Source organism: Neodiprion virginianus, chromosome 2 (genome assembly GCF_021901495.1).
Source record: "Neodiprion virginianus isolate iyNeoVirg1 chromosome 2, iyNeoVirg1.1, whole genome shotgun sequence".
Lineage (NCBI taxonomy): Eukaryota > Metazoa > Arthropoda > Insecta > Hymenoptera > Diprionidae > Neodiprion > Neodiprion virginianus.
Window position 1 is genome coordinate 10,690,542 of NC_060878.1, and position 24,716 is coordinate 10,715,257.

Genomic DNA, 24,716 nt, shown 5'->3' on the forward strand with positions numbered 1-24,716 from the left:
TTTTATTTACGGAATTTCATCCTTGAGGGTGAAGTCAACCTCTGAAACTGACACATTCTTTCATTGTTCGGTTGACTATTTGATGTAATGAAGTAATTCGAGATTTTCAGACTCCTCATTCCAAAAACGATGTTCAAATTTAATTTAAGTTAAAAATTTAAAGTTGTGAACCCAAAATGATCAATCGAGTTGATCGAAGTCTGTCATAAATTCATAAAAATTGGTATATCGACATTCTTGGTTCAAATTCATTCTCTGATTTCAAATCTGATCTCAAAGTCGAAATCGATTTCAATTTTATCCGAACTGGTATCCCAGCACTTTATCTCAACAAAATATTTTCGGATGACTGTCGCTTCGGCGCAGGTGAGAAGCGAAGAAGGAAAAAACATGATATTTGTGGTTGATTTCGCCCTCTTACGATTAGAATCTACATCCTGCAAGGACGAAAAAATTAATGTCTAATGTTTTTACCCGTTCTACAGTCCTGAAAAGTTTTGTTAAGTTCGGAGGGGATCAGAGACTGGAAATGCATTTATTAGAACTTTGAAAAATTGTTTTCACAGTCGCAGCTAATCACCGAATCAAAATGAAATGTGGCGGCTCTGTGCGCGTCGGGATTCTCCTGGTTGCCGTTGCCTTGTTATTCGCCCTCGACAATTACCCGTGTCCGAAACAGGGATGATGAAGATTAACTCCAATTTACACTCTCGTTTGCACTAAATTCCCACGAAGCTTTTCCCATCATCCCGTGGCTTTATAATTCGATCGATCAAGAGTGAAACTCCTTGTTACGATTAAGAATCGAATTTTCAGCGTAAGAAAATTTACACGAACCAATTTTTGGAACATTTATACTATACCATGATCGAACAATTGGTGGACGTAGTTTTTCATTGTTACCTACAATTTCGAAAAAGTTTTACTACGATATATTTCTATTTGAATTCTCAGGATTACCGGTGAGAATAATTACCAAGGCGATGGGTTAAAGTTCGAATCAGATTTTTCACAACGGAAGTAGAAAAATGTTGGTCTATAGGCGAAAATGGTGCAAAAATCTAGCCAAATAAGCTTCCTAAATCTGTAACTATCACTCAAAGAATCTGTGGAATAAAAATATGAAACAGATATGCAGGAAAAATTGATTCGCCTGAGATATTTATCTTTTCGGAATTTACTAGAAATCTGAATAGTTCTTAATTGAACAAATACAAACCCAAGTAAATCAAATTTCGTCTTGCAATGATTTATACATTCTTGAGTCATTGTTAGGCAAAAATATTCACGTTTGATAATGATTGATGAAAAATGCGACAGATTTCAATAAAAATCAAATCAATCCTAAGTAGGATTAACCGTATAAATTAAGTCGTGATAAATCGAATCGTTAAAATCCTTTCAAAATCCGCACTCACGTACTCTAATGTAAAACTTTCGTGATTCAATTTCACTTCCGGTTTACCGCTATTGCCGATACAATCTTCAGTCAGAAAAATTTCATTTGTTATAGTAACTAGAAGAATTCGGTAAAACAGGTATGGTTAAAAAAACTGTTTGAATATCATTGGAATTACGAAAAACAAGGTACGCGTAACCATTTTGCGCTATCGTCGATCCTTTTTTGGTATTTGAAACGCAAAATCAGTTTCTTCGGTTTACTCTACTTTTTTAGTTAAACAAGGCTTTAACGTTAATTTATCGTTGCACGAGCATTAAATTTTCGCAACAGTTGCAAGAAAATATAGCAACACTGATCGTAATGAGAAAGAATAGAGTAATGGATACTAGAGTTTCCGGTAACAGCTAGAAAACTAATTTTCATTTTCTACCTAGAACCAAGTATATTTTTCGATTGTGGTAAAAAATGAAAATAGTCAAGGACTGAACGGTAACCGGAACTAAAAATTTCTCACAGCGTTGCGTCAAGTTGATTTCCATCTTCGCCAAGCCTGCGGATCAACCCTGACAATAACGAATACGAGAATTGTCTTCAATTTCGTGGAATTTGATTTCTTCGCTTTCCTTTTTTCACCTTTACTTTGGCGCGATCAGCTGTGCGGAACTGATTGCGATTGCGGGAGGAAAATTCTCGCAGGATTGCCGCGATGAAATCACGTGTCCAAAGTCACGTTCTTCGCGTGCTGAAGAGGAAATATACCGCGTTAACTACGTTACTGTGTATTACGGTAAATTATGTTAAGACGCCGTGTCTCATACGCATCATCTTGCTGATGAATCCAGTCATGTCAGCGGACTTAGCCACCCGATCCTTTCCTCACTTTGTCCTCGTTACTCGCCTAGCCGTTTACTCATCGTTCCGGACGACGGAAGTTCTCGTCATAGATGATGAGAAGATTAACAAAAAAAAAAAAAGCAGTTTGGTACGTGACGGAGATTTCTGAATCGGGGTAACATGAACAGGTTTACTGTTCGCAATTTTTCTTTTATATTTCGTTGTGTCAATGGAACACATCAGCTGAATTTCAAAATTTTTTCGATTTTGGTACACGGTATTCCGACTATCGATAAAGTTTCCCGAAAAGAGTATTTTTTTAACGACTTCAAAAATTCGTGTTACGCAAAATACTTGTCACGTCATTATTAGTAATAAGAGTAATAGTAATATTCACAAAAATTAGAGATTCAACTTGCAATCTGATAATCTGGTATCGGATTATGCCACTTATGTTCAAAAACAAAAAAAAAAAAAAAATAACACAAAACTAATTAGATATTTGATGAGTGTCAAAAATTGAGGAGATTTCACACTTTTACTGAAAATAATGGGAAACTTGTCAATAAATAATATCTCGTTGATCAGTGTCGACAGCTATAAGTCAACGTCGGAGTTTCATGGATTTTAATCTACACAACTAGAAACTAATTGTCATTGTGGAATTTTATCAAATTTCTGTGAGAAAAATCAAGACGTTAATAATTTTTCTTTTTAGAAACATCAAATATCGGCACGTTGTTTGAACAATAATTTAGAACTTTACTAAATAGTGTCAATCCAAATAGGATTGGAAAAAAAAAAAAAATTATAAGTAATTTAGGAGACTTTACTTTCTAGCTATTTTTCCTCTTTTTTCAATTATTTAAAGAACAAAATTCCAAAAAAATCGTATAGAAATGATGATATTTTGAGAATGGATGAATGGATTTGAAAGAAAATTGGTACCGCGAGGTTTTTTGGGTCACTAATCACGAATCTGAGGTCAGATTTGTAAAATTGAAATTTGACGTAATCAATAAGCTGTAAAAAAATTTTCAAACATTTGGATTTTGATGAAAATTGGTACTCGCCGGTTTGTTGGGTGACTGATCACGAATCTGAAGTCAGATTGCGAAATCCAAAATGTCGATCCAATAGGATCGAAAAAAACCTAAGAATATTCCGATTTTCGTAGAAATTGGTAGGTGGAGGTTTTTTGGGTCACCGATAACGAACCGAAGGTGAGACTTCCAAAATTTGTAACGGTGAATCTATTACAGGGGTTGAAAGTAAAAAAAATCGTCATATTTTCATGTAATGTGATATCCGAGGGTTTTGAAATCGTTGATCGCGAATCAAAATTTTTTTATACCATTCTTTTTTTTCCCTATAAACTTGGAACCTACAGTGTAAGAACCGGAAGTTCGAGGGCCGGCTCACGGCCAGTCAAAAAGCCACTTGTTTCGTATAATAAGACAGTTATTTACGGTTAGACATTAGTGTTGTCAAATTTTTTCAACTCTAAGCCTATCGCGAGATCTAAAATTGAAAAATTACAGTATCTTAGTAGAACTTCACAGGGTAACGTAGATGGCGTGCGTTACAGTGTTTCCTTCTTTCCTGCTCTATTATTGCTAGTGAAAAAGAGAGAAGCACAATTTCTCGGAAGTCGGGATCTTTACGACTTTGCTAACGTGCTAATAAATCATGTTTTTATGCGGCCGCTGCGCTGGTATTAAGCTTTACGGTGTGCGTGTGAGAATCTCGAAGAATATACCTGTCCGATGAAAGCTTCGCTCAAGAAAAAAAAATATCACATGCTTGGTATAGGGCATTCTATGCCTAATAATCAAGATGTTCAATTTCCTTGACAATTTTTTAGGTGATATGACGTTCGTGCAACGACCACATTTTTTATCACTTTTGTTTTTTTATTTTTTTGTTTGCAACCACTTTTGAGTTATAAATATTCAAAAGTTTTCACTGTTTTACCACTTTAACCTTTTAATTTATTTTATTTTCACACGTTGAAGGTTTCGAGTTCTCAACAATAAAAGCTCAAAGTTTCAAAGAATTTTTCAGAAATTCTATAATATTTTCAACTCTATAGCAAACGTATTGAAATTAATATCACCTTTCGTACAATTCGACAAATATAAGATTCGACACGTTTCCCGATATTTTTAAAACTCTTAAGCCTTGCATATTTTTATTAATCTTAAATTATCAAAGTATTAAGAAGTAGGCACAAAAGTGAATAAAAAAAAAAAAATATATATATATTTCACGATGGAATCGATCTTGAGATTGTAGGAACCAGTAATAGAATTTTAGAGAATTTCTTAAAAATTATCTCCAAAAAATTACTGTAAAAATATTTGAATATTCATGACGCAAAAATAGCTGTACAGAAAAATATGATTAAAAAAAAACACGGGTTAAAAAACATGATTTTCAAATTTTCCACTCGTTCGTTCTACTCATAACCGACTATTTTGTGAGAACACTTAACGGGGGAAAATTGATATACTTTCATTTTTGCTAAGCTTGCCTTTCGCGTTATTGTTCTTGTTTTTTTTTTTTTTTTTGTCTGAAAAGTGTTCAGTCGCAATGACAGTAATACAATTAAGAAATTACTCTGATCCACTTATCGTAGAAATAAACCAAGACATTTAAGTTCATTAATTTCCCTCGAGAATTAAAACGTTTTGAAAAAGTTGACAAATTCGGTTGATTTGGTAATTTTAAAAATCCTATCTTGCAACGATCGCGCATCGTACGAAAAAACGGATAGGATATACCCGAGTAAAAAATTGTGGCAATAAATCCCCTGCAAAAGCAGATTGTATACTTTACTTCCCTTATGAAATATTCTCTATGATCTGCTGTTTGCTTAATTAAGGTTGGAAATCCGTTTAGTCGGGAATGAAAACCATCCTCCCACCTTCTCCGCATCTCGATGCGAACTCGCGGACGACTTCGCCGAGTGTGGAACACGTGAAATATAGCGTTTGCAAGACTAGGAAATCAAACACAAGATCAAGTTAGGCGCACCGGGACGGAATAGTAATCGGAATCTTGGATGAAATGAAATTTAGTTCGGTATGCAGGCGAAGTCCTCAGAAGTTGAAGTGCCGTACAAACATTCCCTTGAGCAGATAGAAATTCGAGGTTGAGATCGGCGGAAAAACTTTATACAAAAATAATTTCTTCGTACTTTTGAACGAGTGTCTAAATTATCGCGAGAAAATATTGTTACAAGCTCTGATTACGAAGATGAACTAAAATTTTCTGATTTTTCTCAGTTTGTATTTAAATAAATAAGTTTAGATTCTACGCATCGAGTTACAACCAAAATCTTCATTCATTACTCGCAAAAGTTTGTTTTTGTTTCGTTTACGTTGATTAATAATCACAAGTCAACACGAATTTTGAGACTGGGTTCTAAATGTCAAATTTTGATTTCTTCTACGTAACTAATACAAGAAGGTATACTTTTGTTATATAAAGTTTACTTTTGTAGAAACCAGAACGATAATCCAGATTTGAAGAAAAGTTACATATCTTTTCAAACATTTATTGCAAATAACAATTTAACAAATTTCAGTCTTGCATTTAAGTTTATTAATAAAAGTCATTTATGAAATTATCAGTTATCTGTGATATTATTTTCATTATTATTACGGTATTTGAACACATTTACAGTGTTATGGTTTCGAATTTTTTTAGCTGTCAATGAATAAGAATCGAAAGGTGAATTCTGAGATTCAAATTTCTACGAACATTTCTCCGGTAAATTAACGAAGAAAGTCGTTTTCAGGGGTTTATAAAAATGATAGCAGTGGTTGACAACGTCTGAAATTTTCTTCTTCCCCGATCTTTTCACCCACAGTTGACGTCTCTTTTTTAATATACTTGGATTTATTGCACAGCTATAAATAGCAAATCTTGACCACGTCTAATCTCCGTACCGAGCATAAATAATCTCGAATATTTATTTATGCTCGTACATTGCAAATTCCTCTTCGTCGATGATTAATCTATGGTGTCGCGTTATCCACGCACAGAATTCTTATTGTTGGAGAGGAATTACGGCCGTTTTTACCTCACCGTGATTCGTTTCAAGTTCAAATTATCTTGTCATATACCTACTCTAGCGAACAAGATTACTAACCACGCGAAGATACTTGCGAAATCACACAGAGAGAAATTTTTAGTTCCGGTCACCGCTCAGTCCTTGACTATTTTCATTTCTTTTACCACAATCGAAAAATATAGTTCCAGGTAGAAAATAAAAATTAGTTTTCTAGCTGTTACTCATTACGATCACTGTTGATATATTTTCTTGCAGCTGTTACGAAAATTTAATGCCTGTGCAACGATAAATTCAAGTTTTTCGTAATTCAAACAGTTTTTTTTAACGATACCTGTTTTACCGAATTTTTGCTAATTACCGTAACAAATGAAATTTTACTCTCAACGCATGATCGAAAAGAAAAGTAACGCGTGCTAAATTCTTTGTTAACGACTAAGAAATTGATTTTTATTTTGTAGCCAGAACTGTATTTTCGGTTATCGTAAAAAACAAAATAAAAAAATTACTCGGTCCGTGACCGTACGATCCACGAAACTAGAAATAATTCCCTCGGTGTGCATGAAACCCAATATAAGTTCTAACCTAACCTAACCTAGGTACACGTTGTCCGCTGTTGTTCTACGATAGAAACAATGGTTTTTATCAGCAGCAAAGCAACGAGAGTCGCAGCGTCCGTTGATCCAACAACCATTACACCACATGGCGCACTATCTTTCTCCCGTTCTTTCACCCCTATGTAACTAGTCGAGCTTTTCTTTTCCCAACGAGACACCGCTGCTGAAGCATCGACACGAACCACCCTCCGTTGCCCACCCTTAACGTCGCGAGGAACAAACAGGCGAGATAAGCTGTTCAATAGACAATAGAGAGCAACACTCCGCTGGAGTTGGTTCAGTGTTTTACCTGAAATACGTCACACGAGAAAGGATGCGCTATCTGAAGTCGAGTAGGCGAAGCTTTTTCGCCTGCTTTTTCACTCTCTCTCTCTCTCTCTCTCTCGCTATTTTTGTACTTTTCTTTCGTGACATTTTTTCTACCGAATATTTGTGAAAGGTTTGTAACAGCTCGATACCACCGTATGTTTGATAAAACCAAGCAGGAAGATGAAAAGCACATTCGAGGAGATTGTTGGGTCGGCTGGAACGGATATTTTTCGTCACATTTAATAAAATATTGTCGCGAATCAAGTATTTGTTAAATTATTATATTCGTAAGCTACGATTTGTTTGAAAATATGACGGTACAAAATAATGAAATTATAAACAAACGCCTCGTTGTTCGCTTTGAAATCGTCGGAAATCTGTGAGTAATCTCGTTTGATTTTACTCTACGATTGTTCATTTTATTTCGAAGGCTAGTTATCTTCTGGATGATAAATAAAGCGTGTTTTTTCTCGTTTCAGTACCTAATTCAACATTGCCATTTATCGATCCTAGTCAATATTGGTGAAATGTCGAAAAAATCAAATACATGACAGTGCCAACGTGATGATAAAAATAGAGTGTTTTTGTAAATTTGCTTACATGTATGTCCTCGATAGAAACGAATCATTGGAATTCAAATACAGTATTCCGTTTCATCGTATGATTTCAAATTGAATAACGAAAATGCTGCAGACCTCTAGACTTTATTTCAGATTGTTTTCTTAATTCGTAGGAAAAATATTTTTGGTCAATTATCGCGAATATAGATTATTGATTCTGACTTTCGTCGTATTAAATATTTTCTAAAAATAGTAAAATCGCGTAACAAGGTTGCGTTCGAAAAATTTCTTACACGACTCGTTTGTGTCTCGCAAATTAATTTATTCCCTCAAGATATGTTTCAACGACTCTAAATTCCAAAGCAGTAAAGAAGATTATTAACATTGTGGTTCGAGTGAAATAAAACCGAACGTCGTCGATTTTGATGAGCTTGAAATATTTTTATAAAAATAAATCCAGTAACTTTTCATTAAATTATATTAAAAACCGAGATATCATTCTCTTTTTTCCTACATTTTACAAAACACCTCAGGCATGTTATCATATAATTACTCATACTCGCTCGAGGGTAAGAAAAATCCATCTGAAATCGTGCCAAGTATAATATATCAAGGAAATTTCTTGAAAAAAACATGATTAGAAATTCTCGCGAACTATTTCCCACCCTGGTAATACCGATTTTGGATTCAAAACCGGATACAGACCAATGCGGTTGATTTTTAAAGGAACTCCGCAAGTGATCAACTTTAAGAGAAGGTCGCCCGGAGTGGAAGAGAGAGAGAGAGAGAGTGAGAGAGAGAGAGAGAGGGGGGGGGATGAAAGTAGGGGTGGAAGTTGGTAAGGGGGTGATGCTTACAGCGATTACACGAGTGACCGACTCGCGTTGAAACAAACGTGGGATACGAACTACTAGCCGACAGCTATTCCCTCTTGCACCACCTTTTCCATCGCATCACTGTCCACTTTTGACATGCCCACCATCGGTGGAAAACCCCTTGTGGTGTTCCTCTTCCGTCGACGACTATGTCGTCATTCTTCCGCCCAACTTGTCCAGTGTTTATTCAGCCTTGTGTGCAGGCGTGTTTGCTTTTTCTTTTTTCTTTGTTTTTTTTTTTTTTTTTGTCAATATGAAAATTTGGGCGTGAATGATGATGCAAAAATTCAGTGGTCCGATGACCATCCGTTATATTCCGTGAGCGAAAAGTATACGTTTTGAGTGAAAGATAAAAATCAATTTTTTTACCGCAATAAGAAAATCAAAAAATCTGGGACGTATTACTGTTGTCACAGTTTGAATTACGCGCCGTACTAAGTAAATAGAAATCAGAAAAGTAGTCGGATACAAGCAGTGTTGCGGGGATGAATGAGTTGTACCGATTTCCATTCTGCGTGAAGACGCCCAAGAGTTAACATAAAATTCGTAACACTTAATTCGCATTTTTCAATCTATTCGCACATATTCAGTTTTACAATAGATTTTTTTTATTGAACAAAATCTGGACATTCTTTGTTGAAAATCATTGATAAAAATATAACTGTTTTAACAAGTATATATATATATTATAAAAGTGAAGAAACATAGTTTTCACTTCATTGATGCGTAAGGCTTTAATAAGAGTATGAATAAGTGAGATTTTACTCGGTCGATAACGGTCGGTAAGGGTCGGTAAGGGTCGGTAAGGGTTGACAACAGCATCCGCTTAACCCCGAACCACAAATCACTTGTTCAACATGACACGCCAGCGGTTTCAGAGGCTCTTCGTACTGCAGCCCGAGGTTATTCTCCGAATGAGTAAACCGGAAGCCGCAAACGCCAGGATGTAATTATTATGTCCCAAAGCATCCGAGTATACACCTTGATTGACTAGTTTCTCAGCTCGCTTCTAAACTCCCGTAAGATTCCTTTGTGAGGCGTATATAGACCGAGAATTTCTCGTGAAAGTAACCCACTCGCATTCTGGGATCACAGAAACAGATGTTCGCCGACTGGCGGGTGGGCACTTTCAACTAAACCTTGTTGCAATCGTACACCACGATAAGGATTACACCAGTTGTGTTACCTCCGTATCCCGGGGCGAGTGGATGAACTAACTCGTAAAGTTCTCTATACAATCTGTTTTCACCTGCAGCATACCAAGTTACAGCCTCTGGCGATTCGGTTTAGCGCAGCGATTTTACCGACAGTTTTGATAGTCGTATTTCAGGAAGAGTATAAATAGATACGTTCAAGACACTCACCTACAAACTGGAAGTGGTGTACTTTTCCAAATGCGGTCTGTCTGAAACAGGTAGAGTAGGAATTTATTTATTTTTCAGGTTAACGCTGCTACAAGGGTTCTCAACAACGTCTGAATTATTTTATTTTCAGACTTTTCTCAGCTATAATGTGTATCGCGTTCTTTTGGATGGTTTTGAAAAACATTCTGTCTCGATGTTTAAAAAAAAAAAAAATAGCGTGAAACAAAAGTTATATGCGGTAATAACATGTACAGTAAATTATCTTAAAAAATAGATTTAAAGAATACGTCTTTATCATTCGGCCCATTACTTTGGTAATGATTATTGCAATTCAAATCCATTACTCGTTACTCTGTCAATGGTTAGTGCGATTTAAATCAATTACTCATTACTTTAGTAACGGTTAATCCAATTCGAATGAATTAATCAATACTTTAGTAATTACCAATTGTGTTATCGTCTTTAGTCAATTGTTCAAGTACATAATTACAAATCCTAGTTTCGACGAATTACCCATTATTCTGGTAATGGATAATGCATTATCTTTGCTATCCTAATCGAGAATGAAGCCATTATTTCAAGTATTACCCAGCCTCGTGTTTTAGGCTCTGATGTTCCAAAATTGCGACACAAGTATAAAAAAATCCGCCCCACTCTGCAGATTGTGTTCTACGCGAATGAATTTGTTCGGTTCATTTAAACGAATGAAATATTGATGCGCCGTAAATTGCAGGTCGAATAACCTAACTGGTTGAAAAAGGGGAAAATTAGAATCGTCGGAAAAATCGTTGACTTCGTGAACAGAGAAAAATTTTCACCTTTGCTTCGTCGCTGCAACAGGAAAACGTTAAATGGTGCCCGGAAGCTCCGGCAATGCCCTGCGGCGATTCCGGAGAACAAATTTGAGGCAGATAAAGGGGCACGGAATAAAAACCGCGAAGGTCGTCAGGTGCTTATTTTCAGTCCATTAAGCCTCGAACCTTTCATCGGCAGTTTGACTCCGGACTGACTGCAGATCAAAGTGAATCCGCGCACCTATTTCATTCTAACTTTCAACTGCGAAACGACGATTAAATAATAAAAGCTAAGCTGACCGCTGCGATAGCCAGGAACGAAAACCGGCCAGCTCTTATCAATCGATATCGTACTTCGGAACACGGAGAAAAATAATTTAGAACTCGTTTATCAACCTTTCGAGCGTGCTTGCAGCAGCGCTTTGCTTCGGTTGTGAATTCAATCAAGATTCGATTACACGTGCTCATCGACGTCCACGTAAAACTAGTCGAGCAATAACCGCGTTATTTCTGTTAAGCACACAATATCTTTCGCCTGTTCAGATTCTGACTTTCCAGCGTCGATATGCGAGTGTTTACCTCAACGTCAGAAATTGTTTTTCCCGATCACGAATATCGGAGAGCGGATGAATTTATACGCTTCACCGGAAATTGTTTGCCGAAACTATGAAAAATTTATATACGAATTTATTCGGTAAATGAATCTTCGAAAGTTTCTCAATTTTTCTAAAAAATCACTAATTGTTCAGGATATCCAGTAAAACAGTTATTGCAAATTTCTGTTGAACGAATCTTATCTGTCATTCCGGTTGTAATAATAATATTTTTCTGTGCAGGGTCGAGATTTTTTCATCCTCATTTCAGATAAATTTACTTTTACACTTTCCTAATAATTTTGACTTTCTCTCAGAAATTCATTCCAATTTTTTTATAATCCTGTACCGTCAGAAAATACGCAGAAACAGGACTCGGTTTTTTTTTTCAAATTTGTGACGTAAATTAAAGATTCGAATAAATATGAACTTTCTTTAGAAATTGGTTAACAAATAGTCAGGTAGACAAAAACTTGGATTTTTATTTTTTCAGAATTTGAATCGTTCCCGAAATTCTTTCCAATTTCATCTTAAACACAACTAAATCCGAAACAATGAAAAGAATCTAAGTTCATCTTAGAAATTTTCTCCAGAATTTCTTGAAAAGGCTACACAACAAACACTACCAAAATAATTCATACTCATCCGAGACTGATGTGCAAAATTTTTCGCAAAACAGTCTACAAAAAAAAAAAAAAAAACAAAATAAAAAAATGGTGAGAAATTCGTGAGAGTCTTTTTCATCAGGATAATCGTGGAATCGTGGTATAACTATTTATTTCAATCTCTACACGGTTCATTTTCTTCTTTTCTTATTTTCTCGTCGTGTCGTCCGAACATTATTCTGATTACTTCTCGAGCTGTTCTCACCTCTCTTGGCATTTAGATCTTGTCACAGCTCTAGGACGAAGTGTATTTGCCGTTGTGTCGGTTTTCCAAAACATTTTTGCTGATGAAACGCGTCAAGAATTGTCGACGCGGATATCGCTTTTAAGAATCTTGCGGGACGATGCATTACTTACAACTCTGAGTTAAAAAAGAAGTTGAAAATATTTAACGAGCTTTTTGATCAAGTCCGTAAAAAAATCATCCTGGTTTACGAATATAAAATACCTTATAAATACTTCACGTACGACAATCTCGTAATGAAACTAGTAAACCGTATAGATTTTTGGTGAACGAAGGTCCTTAACACCAACGAATAGCAGCCTCTGCAACTCCTGCGATACGAATGATTAATCAGTTTTGAAATTGCGGTAGATCGACGAAGCGAGAGCTGGCATTTAGCTCAAGAAATTAGCCATTTCCCCAACCTCAACAGCGAGTCAAAAGCACACATGCATATCAGCCGGTGGCGCATCGATCGGCGAGTAAATTCAGCAAAGTCGTTGATCAGTTCACCCGCGCAAACTAATCAATAACTTCTAGCTGATATTAAAGATTCCAAATTTTGCGTCAAGTTGTGCACCATGGGGAAAAAATGTCGTAAAATAATATTATACGTTGTTCGTAGTTTTGTTTCTTCTTCTTTCTGCCACTTGTAAAATCAACCCCCTCGTTTCTGATTTTTCGAATATTTTTCCTTACTTTTAACTGGATTCGTTTTGTAGTTATAAATATGAAAATCTAAGTTCAAGCGTCAAGTTAGCCTTCCCGTATAGAATTTGAAAAAAAATTCATTTCAAATTATCTGGTAGTAATTAATAAAATGGTAAATCGATTGATTAAAGGAAAAAAAAAAAAAAAAACTATGGCCGTAAGGATAGTAAAACTTACTAGATCTTCCGCTTACTTAAGAAACTACATTTTTTCCTCATGATAAACGATGAAAACAGTAAACAACTAGAAAGTTTTCTCGGTGCAGAAAACTGTCAAAGTAAACCGCGTTAAAAGGAACGAAGAGATCGAGATTATTGAACGATAATTCTGATAAAAGGTATTTAAAAAATTTGAATTCGAGTTATCAGTTCATCGGGGAAAATATTTCCCAGTTGACATTCAAACGCTCTGCTTAACATATACGTCATGAACACCCGTCAGTTGTAAGCCTTCGAAAAGCAGCTTCACAGAACTTCGAGTTTCAATTGGCACCTAGGAACCGTGACTTAGTCAACACTCATCGTCTGCCGAAGGTGCAGTTTGAACTGCCAACCTTATTGCAGAAACTAGGTAGTAGGTAGATAGGTAGGTGTGTATTGAACATCCATACATAAGCACTTCGTGCAACGCGTGCTAACAGCCTGAAAACAGAAGTCAGAGCTGTTAGAACCAGCTGACTAACTTTCCCGCGAATTTTACAATCGTACCAACCGATCGACCGCACAGTTTCGAACGTTGCGTGTATCATCGGACGCCCTCTTCCATCCCGATTCGCCAGCAACTTTCCCAACTTCCGATCATTATACATCGCTTATGCAGCGAAGCTTCCTGCACACCTGGAGAAAAATAAATTTGCACATGCAACGGCAGATGTTTGAATCGAGTTGCCACGGCATATTGCAGCCAAGTTTACTCCCTAGGGTAAACCTTCACTTCACAGGTTGACCACGCTCTAGTCGCACCACTGAGAGCGCAGTTCAGGTGATTGCGAATTGCGCTCGAGTTTCTCGTCTACTACTCCGTCGGGGAGTAATGAGTAAGTGGTGGTAAGAATGCGGTTTCCTCGTTCGTGATCAAGCAGGAACAGCTGGGTGAGCCAAGTTTCACCTTCAAGTGTCTTATTTGAAAACTTGTGATATTCTATTACCGCAACGACGGAAATAAATGTTGAAAAGGAAATTGACTAGCAAGAGTGGTAGCATTGATTATAATAATAGCAAGCAATGGAAATTTCTTTACTTTTTTATCTCGAGAGTGCGCTGCGAAGAAACTGTTTTACCGACAAACGTGGGGGAAAACTAAAAAGTTTTACTAGCCTTTAGTTACTTCATCACCCAGCTCGTTTCAGGTGGTAATGTTTTGCAATAGGTTCTCTCGAATAAGGGTCCTACACTAAAGCATCGAGTGTCGACACGTTGAGTGGGAGTAATAATAACATTTATCGTTAAATCTTCAAGATGTTAGCACAACACGAGTTCGCGAACAGTATAAATGTAATTTACGTACTGAATTAATTACTCCGTTCATATCATATTCACATATTTGCTTAGCTATTTTTAGTAATCTTCGAAGTCTTCTTTTTCTACGATTGTAAATATGAAGTTGACCAATTTTCCTGCGCTGAGTTCGCTTAGGTTATGCGGAAGGTCAAGAAAGTAATTTTCCATTCCGCTCTTCAAGGTTTTTGGTAATAGTTTACACCTGTAATTGTGATCTAGTATCTAACAAATCGGGAGTTTGATGGTTTAGCTATGTTTTAGGATATGCTGAATTAAAATCCAGTAACAGAATTGCTCCATCACCCCCATATTTTCAGTTATATATATATATATATATATATATATATATATATATAGGGTATTCCACTCTAACTTGCGCATCGAAAAATCTTGCAATACATGCTCAAGTAATCAAAATCTGGGAATGATGGAGCAATTCCGCCATCAGATTCGGATTCACCGTGTCCAAATCATAAAGTCACAGTGTTCTGATCCGCCGGATAAGGCACTTTTTTTTTTTTGTACCTCTGTTATCATCGTAGTTATGAAATTTATGTCTCTCAACTTGGGTTAGAAATGTTGGATTATCCTCTTTGGAGTGTTGAGATTGAATCCAATAATTTTCAGTAATTTTGTCGAATACCTTTCGCATCCGCGAGAACATTTTAACCGAGCCACGAACCTCTAATATGTTCAATTTCGTTCTCCTGTTATCTCTTCGCTTGACCGTCGATTCGGGCTGTACAGGTTCGTTCATGGTCGCGGAAATTCTGCAACAATGCGACAAACGGTGAATCTCAGTATCGAGAATTGCTTTTACGACGCGATAGCCATTGCTTCGTAGATTTTGATAGAAATCAAACTTGACGATTCCCGCGTACCTCTGCAATAGTTTGGTGGTTTCTGTGTCGTATTTCGTGTTTGTTTGTGTTTGTTCAAGATGCAGACTGGGGTAGCAGGCAAACAGAGACTTATCGAGGGAGATAGGGAGAGCGAGTCAAGCCATTGAGTAAACACGAGGCGACGAAAGAAGATCGAAACGAGCTGCGGGGGCGAAAGGATACGGTTATCCGGATTCCGGCACTTCAACCCAACTCGGATACTCGGAATGTCGATACGTGAGTTCGGGTCAATTGCAGTCAATCGACGCGACGTTGTCCGGCAACAACTCTGGGGAAATTTGTTTTTTCGAATCTTTCGGCATTCTCTACGAATATACTCGGAATTTGTATTTACCGACAATTTTTCAACAACTTCAAGGATTTTCGTTACAATATACACAACTTCTGTATTGTATATGCATCAAATTAATTCCAGAATATCGATGAAAAAAAGTGGAGTCTTATTAGATTTTCGATAGAAAATCGATGTCGCATACTTGACTCACCGTCTTTTCCAAACTCATTTTTTAAACCAGTCCTCACTTGACGGGCGTAAATAACACAAAAACAAGTAAAACACGTAGCATCCGGTATAAACTAAGCCGTTAAAACAAGGCTGTAAAATACACGGCGCATACACGCTTCGTAGCTACGCGTAAAATACATAATAAAAGTGTATAGAATCTAATGCGAGCAACGTGTACAGATTTGATAGGCAGTCAAGGACAGTAATAGTTTTGTGCAAGAGGGATTAATTAGCGTCGAATTATTTAATCATGAAACTCACATTGTGGGCATAGACATGACAGACTATGTTTCAACCTTTCCAAGATGCTTTATATATACACGCCGAACAATGTTTTGGTGAATAAACAACAGAAAACTTACGTGGATTGCAATATTAATTTTACTCTCTCCTTGTATCTAGAATTTTCTCAAGATTCTTTCGCATTGTTCAATTTTTAGCTTCTGCGGATAAAAACTCTAGGATAGCCTTGTTCAAATTCTTTGAACTGACCGCGACGTATTATTTTTCACTAGGATAAATCTGACGTGAACGAAATTCTGTTCAAACTTCGCTTGTCCTTCCAAAATTGTTATTTTTCACGTACAGAAAAATCTGAAACACTACTGTGACTATTTTTTACGAAACTCATAACCGTGAATATTCAAAAAAGGTTGGGAAAAAAAAACAGAGGTACAAAAAAAATGTCTTGCAAACTGTCAGTCTTAATGATTTTGTATATTTTTGTTGGCTTTGCATGAAACTCCCCGTTGTTTAATCGCAGTTTTACAATGTTCACCGAACGATATTTTATACAATAATTAATACCTCGGGCTGATCATGAGTTCCTTCCTCTACGCACATTTAATAAACTTGGCGTAAAGTTTTCATGCTTACGATCAACGGATTAACCAACGGGGATTAATTCCAGTGTCCAAAGTTATTTTACTTAAATTCAGGCGTTCCGGTTTAACGATGCGTATATCGACGTAACTAATCTTCAGGTTCCCAGACGGATTCCAAGTCCATCACGTTTCATTTCAACACCTTTCATAATAATTTTCATAATTCAATAATTTCTGCGGTAAGTGACTTTACGTGCTTTAATCACTCGAGATGAATTCATATCTCGTTCCGTGTATCGCAGATGTTTGAATGCTTCTGTAAACCTGAGGAATAACGAGCTAAGGGTAATAATTCACACTGCGTTATCATCATCCTTAACTGTTTGCGTCAAAATTAGAAAGAATAAATAAACAAGAATAATAATAATAATAATAAGAAGAAGAAGAAGAATAAAAAGCAGGACAAGTCGAGGATTATAACACAAAATATTACAACGCTGAATTTTAGCGGGTGAAAATTAAACCGAATAATAAAGTCGAGAACTCGACGAGTTAGTCATTCTGAAAAATATTGTGTGTATATATATATATATATATATATATATATATATATATATATATATATTATATACACACGTTTCACGCTTTCGGCGCGGAGAAATTCCTTTACAGTCTTGAGGGATTTGCGAATGAAGTAAATTGTGAAAATTCGTGACCGAAACAGAAGCAGGGTTTTTCCAACTAATTTCAGAATAGCATTGTAGAACCAAGTCTCGAGTCAGTTAAATTTCATCAACTTTTTCTGCACGTTTTAATCCTAGCACCTAACGTCAAATCGTGTCTTTTTCAATTAGCAAGGCCTTGGAGTGCTTGCAGAATTCTACTTGACGATATCATTCTAAATTCCAGAAAATAACTTGACGAGAAATGGAAAGACGAAAAAAAAAGAAAGTACGCAATATTGAAATAAATTCTGAACGTTTATAGATTCGAAGCGGCCGTTCGTGGGAGCTTCTCTGAAGATTTCTTCAATCCCGCTTCAGCGGAAACACTTCTCGTCTTGCTCGATCAGCAATATTCGTAACCATACCGGATTTTAGCGATGTAATTCACCGGAAGCAACAAATTAAAACAACCCGTTTCAGATTGAACTTTCAATTTCTGAAATCAGTTAATCTCGATCACAATGTTAAAGTTTTGTCCCTTAAACGCATTTTCATATCTTATATTATACTGTTTAAATTTCGTTTCGTCATTCTTGTAAGGCGAATATATTGCGAAAAACTCGCTTGATCTTTTTTGCACTCGAGGAGAAAACTTTTGATACGTTGTTTTTTGTTTTTTGGCTCACACCAAAACCCATCAATTAATTGCTTCGAAGTCGTGTGTCAAAGTTTTTAGTATATTGCTTGAACTTTATTGATGTTAATGGAAATATTTGCACAAATAATGACGATGAGTTTTGCAAAAATGCAAAAGAATTGTTTGCAACGAATTAATTTTTCTCACTGCCGTGAAAATAATTCTTGACTGTTCTTCTTCCGAAGGTCTCTTTTTTACGCAGCCAATGAAGCCACAGATTTTCGGTTTTATTCGCGATCCTCAACGTGTTTAATCTCGGATACCTTTGCCCTTGACTAAATTTCATCATCGCTGCGTTAACCGCTCGCGAAATGATCATTACCCGCGAAACGTCTTTTCCCTCCAATTATTCGTTATTACAGTACGTCGCGTACAATATTCACCTGCCTGTCTCACGTGATTTCGAACAACAGGATTTTTCCATCCTTTAATGTAACTTCATTCCTGCGTTAATAAAAAATCTATCATATTTATATAAGAAAAATAAATTAATGCTGATTTTTTAAGCCTGCCAATGTGTACAGTTCTAAGCTTTGCATAAAATTTTGAAATATCTATAATGTATAATTATTCCCTGTACATAATTCGAAAAAGCGAGAAAACATTTTTTCCATGAAACCTTATCAATAGTTCAAAATTTCATATCAATTAAAGAAGTTTGAAGTTCCATTAATCATACCATATCATGCAAACATTGAAAATTTTTCGAAAAATTTATTCCCACTGAAAATTGACAAACCGTTATTATTTGGCAAGATCATTTCATCTACATTTTCTAAATTAACGAATAAAAGTGTAACAGTTCAACTAGAAATTTTCTTTTCTTTCATATATTAATATTTCTTTCGCTTTTACGACAAAGAATTTCTTTCCAAATTGCTGGAAACTCAAACTTTCATTGAATCAAAATATACGTCCAAAATGTGTTTGTTATCCGTTGATATAGCCTAACTTTTTCATTGGCCGAAATTAAAGAAAAACCTATAAAACTTTCGAAAAAGATGATCACAATACGTTCGAAGTGGATAGGAAAAGTTAGTTCTGGATACAGTGTCGGTAAATGTCGGTAAGTGTCGGTAAGTGTCGGTAAGGGAATCTGTATCCAGAATCGGCCTTCAGCTTCTATATCTATCGTTCGACAATCGTTCACCTAACAGCAGCAGTCAAATTTCATCAACTCACTCGTCTTTTTCCAGAGGGTTCGATTTTAAGCTAAAATGTTTGTCCGAACGAAATTATACATATCGGGGGACGCGAACGAGAGTTTGAAATGCATTTTCGGGGTAAAGCCGCTCTCTGCAGGCATTTTATTTGCATACAGCGGGCTGGTGTAACGTGAATACGTGTACACACTCGGAGTTGGCTTATTTGGGAAGTAATTATCCACTTCGAGCCTGCGATTTAAATGGTAATTTGACTCGGTACTGCGAGTGGCAGCGCGGGGATTCCCGGGTCAAGATTCAGAGGGTCAAACAGCGAAGAGAGAACGTCTCGGGATAAGGACATGGAATACAGATATCGCAAGCAGGCGAGGATTAGGCGGTGTCATATTTCACTGGCTCGAAAGACCATTCCGAGAGAGATGAAGAAAGAATAAGAAAGCTTCGCTCTTTCTCTGCCTTGAATACAATTTTCAAAAATTTTCATTTCTTCAAAGGTATTCCTCCGATATTTACGATATATTCTTTCGGACAGCGGTGAGAAAATTTGTTCGTGTTATTTTGGATGAAATTCGAATTATTCTGTGAATACAGAGATTTTTTTGAATACTATATATATTCGTATTTTCTCAGAAAGTTAATTTTCTATTGACAGTCTGACGAGTTCGTATATTTTAGTTTCTAACTATTTCTGGCTACGTTGGACTCTTCGGGTATAAATCCAACGAATTTCTGTGAACAACTCTGATTCTTTCCAAACTTCTTTTTCCGTTGGAAATCTGATAAATTACTTCGAAGTTCCGGTTTCCTGACTATATCTGACAAATTCCAACAAGTACTGCGAGAAAAATCATACTTTTCAGAACTTTAAGAAATCCTAGTTTTCGAGACGTTTCCGAGTATTTTCTGACGGCAAAGCGTTGAAAAATCCTTGACTAGTTTTTACATAGTAATTGAAAATATTGAGACAACACTAGATCAACTTTCCTGCAATGGGACTGAATAAATCTGTAAACGTGTAGAAAATTGAAATTTTTTTTAATATTTACAAGAAATATGAAAGGTTTTTTTGGTTCTGTTTTTTTTTTTTTTTTTTTTGTCAAATTTAATCGACTTCATAGGAATCAATATACGTATTATCTACTTCTGAGAACGTCTCATAAATTATTACAATTTGTTTAAAATTTGTCGATAAAAACTCAGGTACAGACCGGAACTCACATTCCGAACCAATACGCCAAAGTTTCTGGAACTATCGGAAACTAATTTTCGCGAGAACAGCAGCCCGTAACTTGCCGGCCTCAATGCGACCCGAAAAGTCTTTCGGGCACACTTTTATGCTCTACTTCAAAGGATTTGAACGCCTCTGTGTCCAACGAACACGCACGTGCATGTGTATATAATATTCGTTGGAATAAGATCGCCTCGCCAGAAAAATATCGCGGTCCGAGAGCTTCCGAGCCGGGTTTCAATTTTAGCTTATAGACTGAATTTATAGTGTCTGCAACGATAGGATCAAATTGACGGCGAAACTATTCTGCTTCGACATACTATACTGCATGTTACGTGTGAATCTTTTATCCTTTCCTTAATCCGCTCGAATTTCACAATTCAATTTCATCAAAATATAGCGTAGAAAGGACTCGGAATTCGTTCAGACTCTCGCCGCTTGAAATCTTGTCTGCGGCTTCCGGTAAAGTTGTCTTGTATAAAAAATAGAAAAAAGGATATTGCTAATTTTGTCGCAGTCTCTGTTTCACTGAAATTCATCTTATTATTGTTATTTATTGCACGTCTTCTACTTCGCGCATATATTTTAAAGTAAATATCTGCAGTACTTTATTTCTCTGTAAATAATTGAAAATTTCAAAAATAAAGCCTCGAAGAGAAATTCGAAAAATTTTGAAGCTCTCGTTCAGAACTCCCAAACGCTAAATTTTTTATTTCAATCTTCTTTATTTCAAGCGTTAATCTTTTATTCCATTCCTTTTACTTGCCGCTTTATAACGACTGTAAGCCGCAAGCCTGAGTTTCGAATCGATACGTTAATTATACAATTAGTTGGCGGCGCGCCGCACGCAATACACGGTCCTGAATTCTGACGGGTGAAGTTATTATCGGGCAACAATTCGTTGATCGAGCATCTCCTCGAGCCATAGCATAATGATAAGTGATCTCCCTGAGAGAAAGGCGGGACAAGTTGTTGAAAATGATATTTTTCGATATCAATCAGCTGTAACTATAGACATAGTAATACAAATTTTAATATTCGATTAAGGAATTCACTAAATAAACAAATAAATAAGCATTTTTAGAAACAGTGAAAGAATTTTTCACCATAATTACATTAACTCGAACTTCCGATGCAAGAATTTTACCATAAAAATCACTTACCATATTATTCCGCACAAGTAAGAACCGAAAACATTTCGTTTTTTACTTTTTACTCATTCAAGAAAATATCTGTCAAAATTCTAGTTAATTCAACTACGCAACTTTCGACTGGGCAAAGTTATTTCAGAATAGAGCTGAAGCAGAATACATATTGCGTTAAAATCATAAATAAAGAAACGAATGAGTGAATGTACTCGTACGTTAATTTATTACGTAGAAACCTGAGGAAAAATATGGTACGGCAAAAGAAAACATCCGACGTGGCACGATATAACTTGTAGCTGTAGGGTTAAGGTTCTTGAGCTTTTTCTTACTCCAACCACGTGCAGTCGGAGGAATTAGAAAAATAACGAGCGTCGAGATAAACCGTCATACATATACGGGGTGTTCCAGTCCAAGAAAAATTTCATTTGTTACGGTTGCTAGAAAGTTTAAGGAAAGTCAGTATCGCTACAACAAGGATTTATATATTATTGGTATTACGGGAAAATGTGTTGCAAGTAGCTAGTTAGGGTAATAAAAGTAGTCAGTATTATGTATTCTAATAATTGCAACATTGAATCTGTTTGTTGATTTAACTACAGTCTTTTAGCTCATACCGGCAACAGCTGCAATACTCATTTTCATATTCAACCCTGAAACGTATATTTTGGTGTTCGTAAAAAATGGAAATAATTAAAGACTAGACCACAACTACATAAAGTTTACCTCGGTGTACTCAAGTTTTAAAGTGGACTGTCAAAGACCTCTAAAAGACCAATAAAAATAAAATAGTAATGTTTGTGAGTGCAGGAACCGATTTTTTTTTTCTTTTTGTTTTGTACGTCGTAGCAGTTGAGATAACACTTGATAGTCTTTCCAGATTTTTCCGAATGTCCACGTCTAAGTGGTGATATTTTCAATTCTTGTTTCTTGAGGAGTTTCGTTTGTTGAAAAGTTGTAACTAAGTAAGTGCTAAATTGTCGAATCTCGGTAAGTTAACTCTCTGAAGAAAAATGATGAAAAATTTCTCAAAAACTCAATCATCGAGAAAAACTTGTTTCAAATGTTAGAAATCTTTTGAACTGCTTTTTGGACGTTTACAATTTATTTTTTAATTACGCAGAATTATTTCAAGTGCCTCTGATTCGCGTTACGTGGCACATTAATATTAACCATAATGAAAATGAAATCATATTTCAGATTATTGCAACGATAACAAAGAATCTTATGATAATAGTTTAATTTTATTTTTCCCCTTACTTTCGTCGTAAATCATCATGCTGAGAATAATTTCTACCGCTATAACTTGTGAAACTGGTTTCAAACCTTTTCCGGGATAATTTCGTCATTTATAACCTTCATTCCATTCCTTTTTTCCAATGAGACTACAAAACGCAATGAAATCCTACATCACTGAATCGATTTTTTCAGTTTTCGTGACTTTTCTTGTTCCTAGTTTCCTTTATAGTGATAACTAAAATCCACCAGATAGCGCACAAGCTCCGTGAAATCTCGAATGGCATTTGTTTATGTTGCGTAGCCATGGCAACGCTGCCGACGAAGCGAACAAGAAACAAATGCGGAGCACAGTAACACGGCAAAAACTCATTCCAAACGCGATACGTCGTAAATCCATCCATTCTTACCCCGTCGATATCCATTTCTGTGACGAAGAATGAAAACTGTCAATCGTTTTCATTGTCCCAGGATTAATTGATTGCTGTAATCAGTCTTTATCGACTGAGTTATCACTTGTTTACACTGTTATCAAAGCCTGCGCATCAGTAATTTCCATGAAACGTATTCCTGCAATAAGTGATAATTAAATTACAGGAATACATTTCTTGGCGTTACTTTAGCGTATAACGAAACTTTATTTGGATATTTATTTTCGGCATTCCATGTCGAATCGCGCTGATTGCCCGTAAAGATTGACGATAGCTGCCGCTTGACCCTTTAATTCACGCTGGAACGTTCAACTTCCCACCTTTTTTTTTTTTTGCAGCTTTTTTTTATTTATTAAACTACCTTTTCGGTAAGAACTGCCGAATTTTTTGGTTCCACGTTGTCCCTGAAATATTTTTGAGTCCAAAAAAAAAAAAAATCCAATTATGTATATTTATTTATTGCAAAAATAGCGCACGTAAACAAATGGCTGAGACTCGTACTTTTACACAATAAATAGCATTTTCTGCTAATCTAACATGAAAATAGGATAACCAATTTTTACACAAACTCAATACACACCAAAACATTGTATAGAATCTTTTCAAGATTTTTCTTGTTATTTTTGTTTCTCCGCCATTTTGAATTTACAAATTTCGAGTTCAGATTCGTAATCAGTAAGTGAAACTGTTTTCTGTGGTGACGCGTTATTTTAAATCTCGCAGGTTTCGAGCAGCGATGCATTTTTCAAAACACGAATCACTGTACGAATAGTTAAATAACCTTAAAAAAAAAAAAACTCCATGAAAAATCTCAACGACTTAAGTTCAAGCTTAATCTCGCCGCTTTCGGAGTCCCCATAGAAAAAAGTTATTATTCCTCTTTTCCAAAAAATTACACTCAACTTTACGAAGGTATGAAAATTGTGAAAAAAAACATGTTCTACATCATCTTGTTGGTGCAAAAAAAAAACGTCGTACAGAATTTTGAAGTAAGCTTAAAGAAGCTTCTTTCAATTTCAAATACAGCCTGAATCATTCATTCGCACTTTTTTTGACCGAGTTCATTAAATTTTTTTCCAAGTCGAAAATTCTAAGAGTAATCTTGAACTTTTGGGCGGTGGTACTATTTTAATTTGATAGCTGGTCACAGTCCTCATCGTTTCCCAAAGTTGGTAAATATTTCCTTACTCGAGAGAAGTAAACTAGCGAAGACACATTTTCCTCGTTCCGTTTGTAAATCAGGAAGGTGTGTCGACTATTTTTTAAATTACAATCATTTTTCCAAGCTGTAAATTCAGTCCATAATAACAGAATAACTGTGAACTAATATTTGACATGGTTACCAAACGCTCAACCTGCATGCGGTTAATATTCTCGTTGATATTAATTTTGCGAAATT

The 24,716-nt window shown here is 35.9% G+C and overlaps 1 protein-coding gene across 5 annotated transcripts in view; it reads right to left on the reverse strand.

Moving 5' to 3' along the window:
- Positions 1 to 24,716, reverse strand: part of LOC124297934 (tachykinins) — a 71,421-nt gene that overhangs the window by 24,667 nt on the left and 22,038 nt on the right. For 2 of the 5 annotated variants that reach the window (XM_046749390.1, XM_046749389.1), the window contains exon 2: positions 10,037 to 10,073. The exons of 1 other annotated variant lie outside the window; for it this stretch is intronic. The gene's annotated coding sequence lies outside the window, so the exon portion shown is untranslated. Of the gene's footprint in view, positions 1 to 10,036; positions 10,078 to 24,716 lie in introns of all 5 variants that reach the window. 2 more of the 5 variants (XM_046749388.1, XM_046749387.1) reach the window with 1 other exon arrangement.